At 46.7% G+C, this 10,937-nt stretch overlaps 9 non-coding genes across 9 annotated transcripts; all 9 read left to right on the top strand.

Annotated features, from left to right (window-relative positions):
* Window positions 1-26: 26 nt before the first annotated feature.
* On the top strand, window positions 27-114 carry trnay-gua (transfer RNA tyrosine (anticodon GUA)). Its single transcript is given in 2 exon segments — window positions 27-63; window positions 79-114. It is a non-coding gene; the product is annotated as a tRNA-Tyr (tRNA).
* A 1,452-nt stretch (window positions 115-1,566) lies between these two features.
* Window positions 1,567-1,638, top strand: trnae-cuc (transfer RNA glutamic acid (anticodon CUC)). Its single transcript has one exon. It is a non-coding gene; the product is annotated as a tRNA-Glu (tRNA).
* A 242-nt stretch (window positions 1,639-1,880) lies between these two features.
* Window positions 1,881-1,968, top strand: trnay-gua (transfer RNA tyrosine (anticodon GUA)). The gene is given in 2 exon segments: window positions 1,881-1,917; window positions 1,933-1,968. It is a non-coding gene; the product is annotated as a tRNA-Tyr (tRNA).
* Window positions 1,969-3,420: 1,452 nt separating this feature from the next.
* trnae-cuc (transfer RNA glutamic acid (anticodon CUC)) lies at window positions 3,421-3,492 on the top strand. The gene has a single exon. It is a non-coding gene; the product is annotated as a tRNA-Glu (tRNA).
* Window positions 3,493-3,734: 242 nt separating this feature from the next.
* trnay-gua (transfer RNA tyrosine (anticodon GUA)) lies at window positions 3,735-3,822 on the top strand. Its single transcript is given in 2 exon segments — window positions 3,735-3,771; window positions 3,787-3,822. It is a non-coding gene; the product is annotated as a tRNA-Tyr (tRNA).
* A 1,452-nt stretch (window positions 3,823-5,274) lies between these two features.
* On the top strand, window positions 5,275-5,346 carry trnae-cuc (transfer RNA glutamic acid (anticodon CUC)). Its single transcript has one exon. It is a non-coding gene; the product is annotated as a tRNA-Glu (tRNA).
* Window positions 5,347-5,588: 242 nt separating this feature from the next.
* On the top strand, window positions 5,589-5,676 carry trnay-gua (transfer RNA tyrosine (anticodon GUA)). Its single transcript is given in 2 exon segments — window positions 5,589-5,625; window positions 5,641-5,676. It is a non-coding gene; the product is annotated as a tRNA-Tyr (tRNA).
* A 1,452-nt stretch (window positions 5,677-7,128) lies between these two features.
* trnae-cuc (transfer RNA glutamic acid (anticodon CUC)) lies at window positions 7,129-7,200 on the top strand. Its single transcript has one exon. It is a non-coding gene; the product is annotated as a tRNA-Glu (tRNA).
* A 242-nt stretch (window positions 7,201-7,442) lies between these two features.
* Window positions 7,443-7,530, top strand: trnay-gua (transfer RNA tyrosine (anticodon GUA)). Its single transcript is given in 2 exon segments — window positions 7,443-7,479; window positions 7,495-7,530. It is a non-coding gene; the product is annotated as a tRNA-Tyr (tRNA).
* Window positions 7,531-10,937: the final 3,407 nt, after the last annotated feature.

Raw genomic sequence — 10,937 nt, forward strand, 5'->3', positions numbered from 1 at the left:
AGGATACCCCCCACCAACAGCGACACCCTTCGATAGCTCAGTTGGTACAGCGGAGGACTGTAGTCGGGCAGTGTTGAAATCCTTAGGTCGCTGGTTCAAATCCGGCTCGAAGGAGAGTGTTTTGACAGCACAAAGCTTTTGGGTCAGACACATCAGTCGCTTGACATAATTACCCGTGTATTCCGCTGGTTCCCGACCGTGTTCTCGGAGATCTACCGTCTTGACGGTTTTGGCTTCAAGCCTAACAAAGCGTACCTTATTCAAGAGCAAGAGATGTCGTTGAGCTGCTCATTAGTTGAATGGCATCTGCCCAAATAGGGTCGAAATGAAAACCCACAGGGCAGTAGATGTCCGGGAACGGGGTCGGAAACCGCTGCTTCATGCTATTGCGAACGATATTGCCTGTTAAGGGGAGGAAAACACCTTTCATTTTGACATACATGTAATGTCTGCTTTTTCAAGCCATTCGTGACACAATGTGGCTCAAGGGGGAAAAAAAAATCCATCTAAACACGAAAATCACCCAATTAACAGAAAATAACAACCTGTTCAAATTGCAGGATTGCAAGCGTGGTTGCATTTTCCAGGATTGACTTTCGGGCACTTTCCCGGCTGAAACTCAAGAATCTTATTTTGTGATATAGACCGCTGGTTAGAGTTATCTTTGTAAAAAATGGGTGGCGACACCACAAAGGTCACGTTCCACGGAGATTTGAACTTGGATTACTCAATTGAAAATTCAGGAGGCTAAGCATTACACCATGGAACCACCACAACTATACCAATCAAAAGAACAACAAGAAACGTGCAGTGGTGAAGCAAGCTTTCCGCACTGGAATTTGGCCGGCTTTAACACAGTATTCTGAGCTACAAACTTACAGACACAGAGTAAAGCTGCCCTACCACCCAACTGACTATGAAAACACGAGGCCTCTAATTACAGCTAGAATGGATGGGTAAAGAGTTGCAGCCTAATGTAGTGTGTGTTGTGTGATGGACAGGTGTGTGTACAAACCAAACTCAGCAAAGCAGAAAGACAATGCGGCATGGCCAGCAAGGCAGTTGCCCCGCTTAGCAGCTGAGAGGAAGATGATCATGGACAGCATTTACAGCACTGCCTCTGTGCCGCTCGGCCGTTGTTTCTTCTTCTCCTCAGTTCAATTGTTTGTTTTTGTGGGAAAAGGACGATTATTAGAAAACAAAGAAAAAGGGAAAAAAAGCATGAGGCGCTGAGGCGACAAAACGCTCGTGGTGGAGGAAATCGGCAGATGTTGTGAAAGGGCCATTCATACGAACAGATGGTATCTCAACCCAAGTATCTACGTAACCCACGGGGTATCTTTTACACGATGTGCGACACAGAAAAATGAACACAATTGCCACTAACCTCTGTCCACAGTCTTGCCCTCAAAATGGGCCCCAAAAGCTGCTGTCTCCTCCCCTTCCTGTCAGATGGTCTGGACACAGGCAGTCTGTCTCAGACAAACAAAATGGCTGTTGTCTTTTTTTGCAAGAAGGCCTATGCCCCCTATCGGGAATTTTCCGATGCCGAGACAACACAACAAGTCCCTGGTGGTCTAGTGGTTAGGATTCGGCGCTCTCACCGCCGCGGCCCGGGTTCGATTCCCGGTCAGGGAACGAGTTTTAACGCAGCTGTCTTTGTCGGCTGGCCCGATTCGCTGGAGAACCAAAAGGACCCGGCAAACGACGGCCTCGTTTCCATCGCAGCAAGCGGGCCAGAGACCAGGCGTAACCCTAAACTGTCGGGGACATTGGCGTTTCTCGGAATGAGCTGCGTTTCCCTTTTTGCCTTCAATTCGGCGATGTACAAAGGCAGCGTGCCGCTACGGAGCAAGGATACCCCCCACCAACAGCGACACCCTTCGATAGCTCAGTTGGTAGAGCGGAGGACTGTAGTCGGGCAGTGTTGAAATCCTTAGGTCGCTGGTTCAAATCCGGCTCGAAGGAGAGTGTTTTGACAGCACAAAGCTTTTGGGTCAGACACATCAGTCGCTTGACATAATTACCCGTGTATTCCGCTGGTTCCCGACCGTGTTCTCGGAGATCTACCGTCTTGACGGTTTTGGCTTCAAGCCTAACAAAGCGTACCTTATTCAAGAGCAAGAGATGTCGTTGAGCTGCTCATTAGTTGAATGGCATCTGCCCAAATAGGGTCGAAATGAAAACCTACAGGGCAGTAGATGTCCGGGAACGGGGTCGGAAACCGCTGCTTCACGCTATTGCGAACGATATTGCCTGTTAAGGGGAGGAAAACACCTTTCATTTTGACATATATGTAATGTCTGCTTTTTCAAGCCATTCGTGACACAATGTGGCTCAAGGGGGAAAAAAAAATCCATCTAAACACGAAAATCACCCAATTAACAGAAAATAACAACCTGTTCAAATTGCAGGATTGCAAGCGTGGTTGCATTTTCCAGGATTGACTTTCGGGCACTTTCCCGGCTGAAACTCAAGAATCTTATTTTGTGATATAGGCCGCTGGTTAGAGTTATCTTTGTAAAAAATGGGTGGCGACACCACAAAGGTCACGTTCCACGGAGATTTGAACTTGGATTACTCAATTGAAAATTCAGAAGGCTAAGCATTACACCATGGAACCAGCACAACTATACCAATCAAAAGAACAACAAGAAACGTGCAGTGGTGAAGCAAGCTTTCCGCACTGGAATTTGGCCGGCTTTAACACAGTATTCTGAGCTACAAACTTACAGACACAGAGTAAAGCTGCCCTACCACCCAACTGACTATGAAAACACGAGGCCTCTAATTACAGCTAGAATGGATGGGTAAAGAGTTGCAGCCTAATGTAGTGTGTGTTGTGTGATGGACAGGTGTGTGTACAAACCAAACTCAGCAAAGCAGAAAGACAATGCGGCATGGCCAGCAAGGCAGTTGCCCCGCTTAGCAGCTGAGAGGAAGATGATCATGGACAGCATTTACAGCACTGCCTCTGTGCCGCTCGGCCGTTGTTTCTTCTTCTCCTCAGTTCAATTGTTTGTTTTTGTGGGAAAAGGACGATTATTAGAAAACAAAGAAAAAGGGAAAAAAAGCATGAGGCGCTGAGGCGACAAAACGCTCGTGGTGGAGGAAATCGGCAGATGTTGTGAAAGGGCCATTCATACGAACAGATGGTATCTCAACCCAAGTATCTACGTAACCCACGGGGTATCTTTTACACGATGTGCGACACAGAAAAATGAACACAATTGCCATTAACCTCTGTCCACAGTCTTGCCCTCAAAATGGGCCCCAAAAGCTGCTGTCTCCTCCCCTTCCTGTCAGATGGTCTGGACACAGGCAGTCTGTCTCAGACAAACAAAATGGCTGTTGTCTTTTTTTGCAAGAAGGCCTATGCCCCCTATCGGGAATTTTCCGATGCCGAGACAACACAACAAGTCCCTGGTGGTCTAGTGGTTAGGATTCGGCGCTCTCACCGCCGCGGCCCGGGTTCGATTCCCGGTCAGGGAACGAGTTTTAACGCAGCTGTCTTTGTCGGCTGGCCCGATTCGCTGGAGAACCAAAAGGACCCGGCAAACGACGGCCTCGTTTCCATCGCAGCAAGCGGGCCAGAGACCAGGCGTAACCCTAAACTGTCGGGGACATTGGCGTTTCTCGGAATGAGCTGCGTTTCCCTTTTTGCCTTCAATTCGGCGATGTACAAAGGCAGCGTGCCGCTACGGAGCAAGGATACCCCCCACCAACAGCGACACCCTTCGATAGCTCAGTTGGTAGAGCGGAGGACTGTAGTCGGGCAGTGTTGAAATCCTTAGGTCGCTGGTTCAAATCCGGCTCGAAGGAGAGTGTTTTGACAGCACAAAGCTTTTGGGTCAGACACATCAGTCGCTTGACATAATTACCCGTGTATTCCGCTGGTTCCCGACCGTGTTCTCGGAGATCTACCGTCTTGACGGTTTTGGCTTCAAGCCTAACAAAGCGTACCTTATTCAAGAGCAAGAGATGTCGTTGAGCTGCTCATTAGTTGAATGGCATCTGCCCAAATAGGGTCGAAATGAAAACCTACAGGGCAGTAGATGTCCGGGAACGGGGTCGGAAACCGCTGCTTCACGCTATTGCGAACGATATTGCCTGTTAAGGGGAGGAAAACACCTTTCATTTTGACATATATGTAATGTCTGCTTTTTCAAGCCATTCGTGACACAATGTGGCTCAAGGGGGAAAAAAAAATCCATCTAAACACGAAAATCACCCAATTAACAGAAAATAACAACCTGTTCAAATTGCAGGATTGCAAGCGTGGTTGCATTTTCCAGGATTGACTTTCGGGCACTTTCCCGGCTGAAACTCAAGAATCTTATTTTGTGATATAGGCCGCTGGTTAGAGTTATCTTTGTAAAAAATGGGTGGCGACACCACAAAGGTCACGTTCCACGGAGATTTGAACTTGGATTACTCAATTGAAAATTCAGAAGGCTAAGCATTACACCATGGAACCAGCACAACTATACCAATCAAAAGAACAACAAGAAACGTGCAGTGGTGAAGCAAGCTTTCCGCACTGGAATTTGGCCGGCTTTAACACAGTATTCTGAGCTACAAACTTACAGACACAGAGTAAAGCTGCCCTACCACCCAACTGACTATGAAAACACGAGGCCTCTAATTACAGCTAGAATGGATGGGTAAAGAGTTGCAGCCTAATGTAGTGTGTGTTGTGTGATGGACAGGTGTGTGTACAAACCAAACTCAGCAAAGCAGAAAGACAATGCGGCATGGCCAGCAAGGCAGTTGCCCCGCTTAGCAGCTGAGAGGAAGATGATCATGGACAGCATTTACAGCACTGCCTCTGTGCCGCTCGGCCGTTGTTTCTTCTTCTCCTCAGTTCAATTGTTTGTTTTTGTGGGAAAAGGACGATTATTAGAAAACAAAGAAAAAGGGAAAAAAAGCATGAGGCGCTGAGGCGACAAAACGCTCGTGGTGGAGGAAATCGGCAGATGTTGTGAAAGGGCCATTCATACGAACAGATGGTATCTCAACCCAAGTATCTACGTAACCCACGGGGTATCTTTTACACGATGTGCGACACAGAAAAATGAACACAATTGCCACTAACCTCTGTCCACAGTCTTGCCCTCAAAATGGGCCCCAAAAGCTGCTGTCTCCTCCCCTTCCTGTCAGATGGTCTGGACACAGGCAGTCTGTCTCAGACAAACAAAATGGCTGTTGTCTTTTTTTGCAAGAAGGCCTATGCCCCCTATCGGGAATTTTCCGATGCCGAGACAACACAACAAGTCCCTGGTGGTCTAGTGGTTAGGATTCGGCGCTCTCACCGCCGCGGCCCGGGTTCGATTCCCGGTCAGGGAACGAGTTTTAACGCAGCTGTCTTTGTCGGCTGGCCCGATTCGCTGGAGAACGAAAAGGACCCGGCAAACGACGGCCTCGTTTCCATCGCAGCAAGCGGGCCAGAGACCAGGCGTAACCCTAAACTGTCGGGGACATTGGCGTTTCTCGGAATGAGCTGCGTTTCTGTTTTTGCCTTCAATTCGGCGATGTACAAAGGCAGCGTGCCGCTACGGGGCAAGGATACCCCCCACCTACAGCGACACCCTTCGATAGCTCAGTTGGTAGAGCGGAGGACTGTAGTCGGGCAGTGTTGAAATCCTTAGGTCGCTGGTTCAAATCCGGCTCGAAGGAGAGTGTTTTGACAGCACAAAGCTTTTGGGTCAGACACATCAGTCGCTTGACATAATTACCCGTGTATTCCGCTGGTTCCCGACCGTGTTCTCGGAGATCTACCGTCTTGACGGTTTTGGCTTCAAGCCTAACAAAGCGTACCTTATTCAAGAGCAAGAGATGTCGTTGAGCTGCTCATTAGTTGAATGGCATCTGCCCAAATAGGGTCGAAATGAAAACCCACAGGGCAGTAGATGTCCGGGAACAGGGTCGGAAACCGCTGCTTCATGCTATTGCGAACGATATTGCCTGTTAAGGGGAGGAAAACACCTTTCATTTTGACATACATGTAATGTCTGCTTTTTCAAGCCATTCGTGACACAATGTGGCTCAAGGGGGTAAAAAAAATCCATCTAAACACGAAAATCACCCAATTAACAGAAAATAACAACCTGTTCAAATTGCAGGATTGCAAGCGTGGTTGCATTTTCCAGGATTGACTTTCGGGCACTTTCCCGGCTGAAACTCAAGAATCTTATTTTGTGATATAGGCCGCTGGTTAGAGTTATCTTTGTAAAAAATGGGTGGCGACACCACAAAGGTCACGTTCCACGGAGATTTGAACTTGGATTACTCAATTGAAAATTCAGAAGGCTAACCATTACACCATGGAACCAGCACAACTATACCAATCAAAAGAACAACAAGAAACGTGCAGTGGTGAAGCAAGCTTTCCGCACTGGAATTTGGCCGGCTTTAACACAGTATTCTGAGCTACAAACTTACAGACACAGAGTAAAGCTGCCCTACCACCCAACTGACTATGAAAACACGAGGCCTCTAATTACAGCTAGAATGGATGGGTAAAGAGTTGCAGCCTAATGTAGTGTGTGTTGTGTGATGGACAGGTGTGTGTACAAACCAAACTCAGCAAAGCAGAAAGACAATGCGGCATGGCCAGCAAGGCAGTTGCCCCGCTTAGCAGCTGAGAGGAAGATGATCATGGACAGCATTTACAGCACTGCCTCTGTGCCGCTCGGCCGTTGTTTCTTCTTCTCCTCAGTTCAATTGTTTGTTTTTGTGGGAAAAGGACGATTATTAGAAAACAAAGAAAAAGGGAAAAAAAGCATGAGGCGCTGAGGCGACAAAACGCTCGTGGTGGAGGAAATCGGCAGATGTTGTGAAAGGGCCATTCATACGAACAGATGGTATCTCAACCCAAGTATCTACGTAACCCACGGGGTATCTTTTACACGATGTGCGACACAGAAAAATGAACACAATTGCCACTAACCTCTGTCCACAGTCTTGCCCTCAAAATGGGCCCCAAAAGCTGCTGTCTCCTCCCCTTCCTGTCAGATGGTCTGGACACAGGCAGTCTGTCTCAGACAAACAAAATGGCTGTTGTCTTTTTTTGCAAGAAGGCCTATGCCCCCTATCGGGAATTTTCCGATGCCGAGACAACACAACAAGTCCCTGGTGGTCTAGTGGTTAGGATTCGGCGCTCTCACCGCCGCGGCCCGGGTTCGATTCCCGGTCAGGGAACGAGTTTTAACGTAGCTGTCTTTGTCGGCTGGCCCGATTCGCTGGAGAACCAAAAGGACCCGGCAAACGACGGCCTCGTTTCCATCGCAGCAAGCGGGCCAGAGACCAGGCGTAACCCTAAACTGTCGGGGACATTGGAGTTTCTCGGAATGAGCTGCGTTTCCCTTTTTGCCTTCAATTCGGCGATGTACAAAGGCAGCGTGCCGCTACGGAGCAAGGATACCCCCCACCAACAGCGACACCCTTCGATAGCTCAGTTGGTAGAGCGGAGGACTGTAGTCGGGCAGTGTTGAAATCCTTAGGTCGCTGGTTCAAATCCGGCTCGAAGGAGAGTGTTTTGACAGCACAAAGCTTTTGGGTCAGACACATCAGTCGCTTGACATAATTACCCGTGTATTCCGCTGGTTCCCGACCGTGTTCTCGGAGATCTACCGTCTTGACGGTTTTGGCTTCAAGCCTAACAAAGCGTACCTTATTCAAGAGCAAGAGATGTCGTTGAGCTGCTCATTAGTTGAATGGCATCTGCCCAAATAGGGTCGAAATGAAAACCTACAGGGCAGTAGATGTCCGGGAACGGGGTCGGAAACCGCTGCTTCACGCTATTGCGAACGATATTGCCTGTTAAGGGGAGGAAAACACCTTTCATTTTGACATACATGTAATGTCTGCTTTTTCAAGCCATTCGTGACACAATGTGGCTCAATGGGGAAAAAAAAATCCATCTAAACACGAAAATCACCCAATTAACAGAAAATAACAACCTGTTCAAATTGCAGGATTGCAAGCGTGGTTGCATTTTCCAGGATTGACTTTCGGGCACTTTCCCGGCTGAAACTCAAGAATCTTATTTTGTGATATAGGCCGCTGGTTAGAGTTATCTTTGTAAAAAATGGGTGGCGACACCACAAAGGTCACGTTCCACGGAGATTTGAACTTGGATTACTCAATTGAAAATTCAGAAGGCTAACCATTACACCATGGAACCAGCACAACTATACCAATCAAAAGAACAACAAGAAACGTGCAGTGGTGAAGCAAGCTTTCCGCACTGGAATTTGGCCGGCTTTAACACAGTATTCTGAGCTACAAACTTACAGACACAGAGTAAAGCTGCCCTACCACCCAACTGACTATGAAAACACGAGGCCTCTAATTACAGCTAGAATGGATGGGTAAAGAGTTGCAGCCTAATGTAGTGTGTGTTGTGTGATGGAGAGGTGTGTGTACAAACCAAACTCAGCAAAGCAGAAAGACAATGCGGCATGGCCAGCAAGGCAGTTGCCCCGCTTAGCAGCTGAGAGGAAGATGATCTTGTACAGACATATGTCTCAGACAAACAAAATGGCTGTTGTCTTTTAGATTCATTCCTATCCAAAAATTAACATTTTAAAATCGGTCTATTTGGTCAGTTTGTCAAGTCCGGTGCTTATTGTTATTCATTTCTTTCCAGTGAGACATTTAAAAAAAATATTTTGTATATTTCAATTTTTTCAATTCATTGGCATTTTGACAACTTTTTTTTCAGGATATATCATGCTTAAGTTTTGAAGCATGATTATGATCATAGTCAATGTTTTTACTTTCCTATCTACTGATACTTACAGGAAATGGACACGAGAACATTTTATGGGCGGAAGGAACAAGATCGAGCAGTTAGGGTCCTTCATTCTGACAATGACAACGGTGCGCTTGAAGATAGTCAGGAAGAGTGGATCCCCGAATCAGGTTTGAGAGAGAGGAGGTCAGTGGTCAGTTTGTGGCTGGTCAGTAAAGTAACGTGTGTGTGTGTGTGTGTTGGTTTATTAGTGAATGCAGAAGGGTATATGACACATTCAAATTTTTGCTTCCTGCTTCGTTTTTAAAGGAGAGTGCCTGTCTCTTGACAATAAGGCTGAGTCTGAGGATGAAGCAGAGGATGTTTCACGCCTACCCTGATGGAGAATGCCCCACAATGCATACTTCAATGTTTACTCAGAATGGCAGGGCCTACTTTCAAGATCTCATGATATCATGTCCCACTTCAAGCTCTTTTTCCCTGATGACATTCTGGAAGTTATTGTAGGGCAGTGAAATCTATATGCGATAAAACGTAACGCAAAAAAAGGCCCTTAACCTCACTACAAAAGAATTGGAGCAGTTCCTGGGTATTGTGGTGTACATATCTATACCATTGTTTGGTTTACCAGCCACCCGCATGTTTTGGAACAAAGCCTGAAGTGTGTCCCAAGTAGCTGACACCGTGACACTGAATAGATGGGAGGCCATCAACAAATGCCTGCACTTCAGTAACAATGAAGAGAGATGTGAGGAAAATGACAATCAACTCCACAAGGTCCGACCACTCGTCACTCATCTAACCTCAAAACCTATCTCAAGCTGGCTCTTGATGTGCAGATGGTCCCACTCAAGGGAAGAAATTGATTGTAGCAATACCCGCCATCAAAACCAAATAAATGGCGCTACAAGATACTCATTTTGGCTGGCTCTGATGGTGTCCAGCACAACTTAGAAATCTACACAGCGAGAGCTGTGCAACCCCCTGAACCAGCAGATAAGGAAGCAAGTGGCAACGTTGTCCTCCACCTGGCCCAGCCTTCACCCAAGCAGAGAACTACAAGCTCTTCTTCGACAACTGGTGTCCCTCTCGTGCTCACACTGGCTCAGCAGGGAATTCACTGCACTGGTAATGTTTGTGACAACAGACTACCAGGCGTCAACTTGATGAGCAATGCTGAGCTGTAGAGAGCAGGAAGTGGATCTTTTGAAGATGGCCATCGTTGGATAAACCACCTTGCACTTTGTAAAGTGGTACGATCTGAATGATTACACTGGAGCCCACCCAGTCACCCAGGTTGACAGGTGGGATCGCAAGCAAAAGATGATCCCCAAAAATCCCCTGCACGTACAACATGGAACCCTCATAAAGCTGGAACATGAACTGAAATAGAAAGAGCTGTTCCGGTTTTACCTCGCGGATGTGTGGCTTCACCCTTACTGGTGTTTTTTGCGCAGTGTTATTACTCTGGGAAACAAAGGCACTTTGTAGCTATTTCTATGAGTCCAAATTAATTCGCTTCTCAGTAGAATCTCAGAGTTATAGCTGGTGCTGTTGACACAGCATCATGAGTTTGCTTTCTGTCAGGTCACTGAGATTGTGATGGATGAGTTTCACAAGATTTGGGGTGAGCCTTTCTATATTTTAAATGCATGTTACTGTTGGATGATTTTCTCACATGTAGGCTTTGTTCAGGCGCTTGTATGTATAAGGTCTTTGCACAATGCTTGTATGAAGTTGTAGGTTCTGCCGGGCTCCTCAGCAAAAAAGGCCTCTGGTCTCAGTAGGACACTCCGCTTGAATAAAGGTTAAATGGTTATGCGTGGATGTCTTTGAACAGCAGCTTGAACTTAAAAGGGAGTTCAAACCCCATAAATGAGTGCAGCATGTTTACATCCACCTCAATATTAAAAGTGTCAAGTTAACTTATTTCTGCATGCCACCACATTAAACACAGTTTGCTACCTATACAGAGACACATTTATCACCCTGTCCACACAGAGCACATAGGACAGCAGAGGAAATGGCGTTCACAGCTAGAGTGAAACCACAGAGTGTTAATCATTCCATGAAACAACAGAAATCCAATGAATCTCAATGATATCAGTTGATGCAAGGCACTGGATAGTCTAAACTTACATTTGTCTGAATATCCCCAGTAATATATACATGTAAAGTTAAA

This window comes from Conger conger, chromosome 13 (assembly GCF_963514075.1).
Source record: "Conger conger chromosome 13, fConCon1.1, whole genome shotgun sequence".
Taxonomy (NCBI): domain Eukaryota; kingdom Metazoa; phylum Chordata; class Actinopteri; order Anguilliformes; family Congridae; genus Conger; species Conger conger.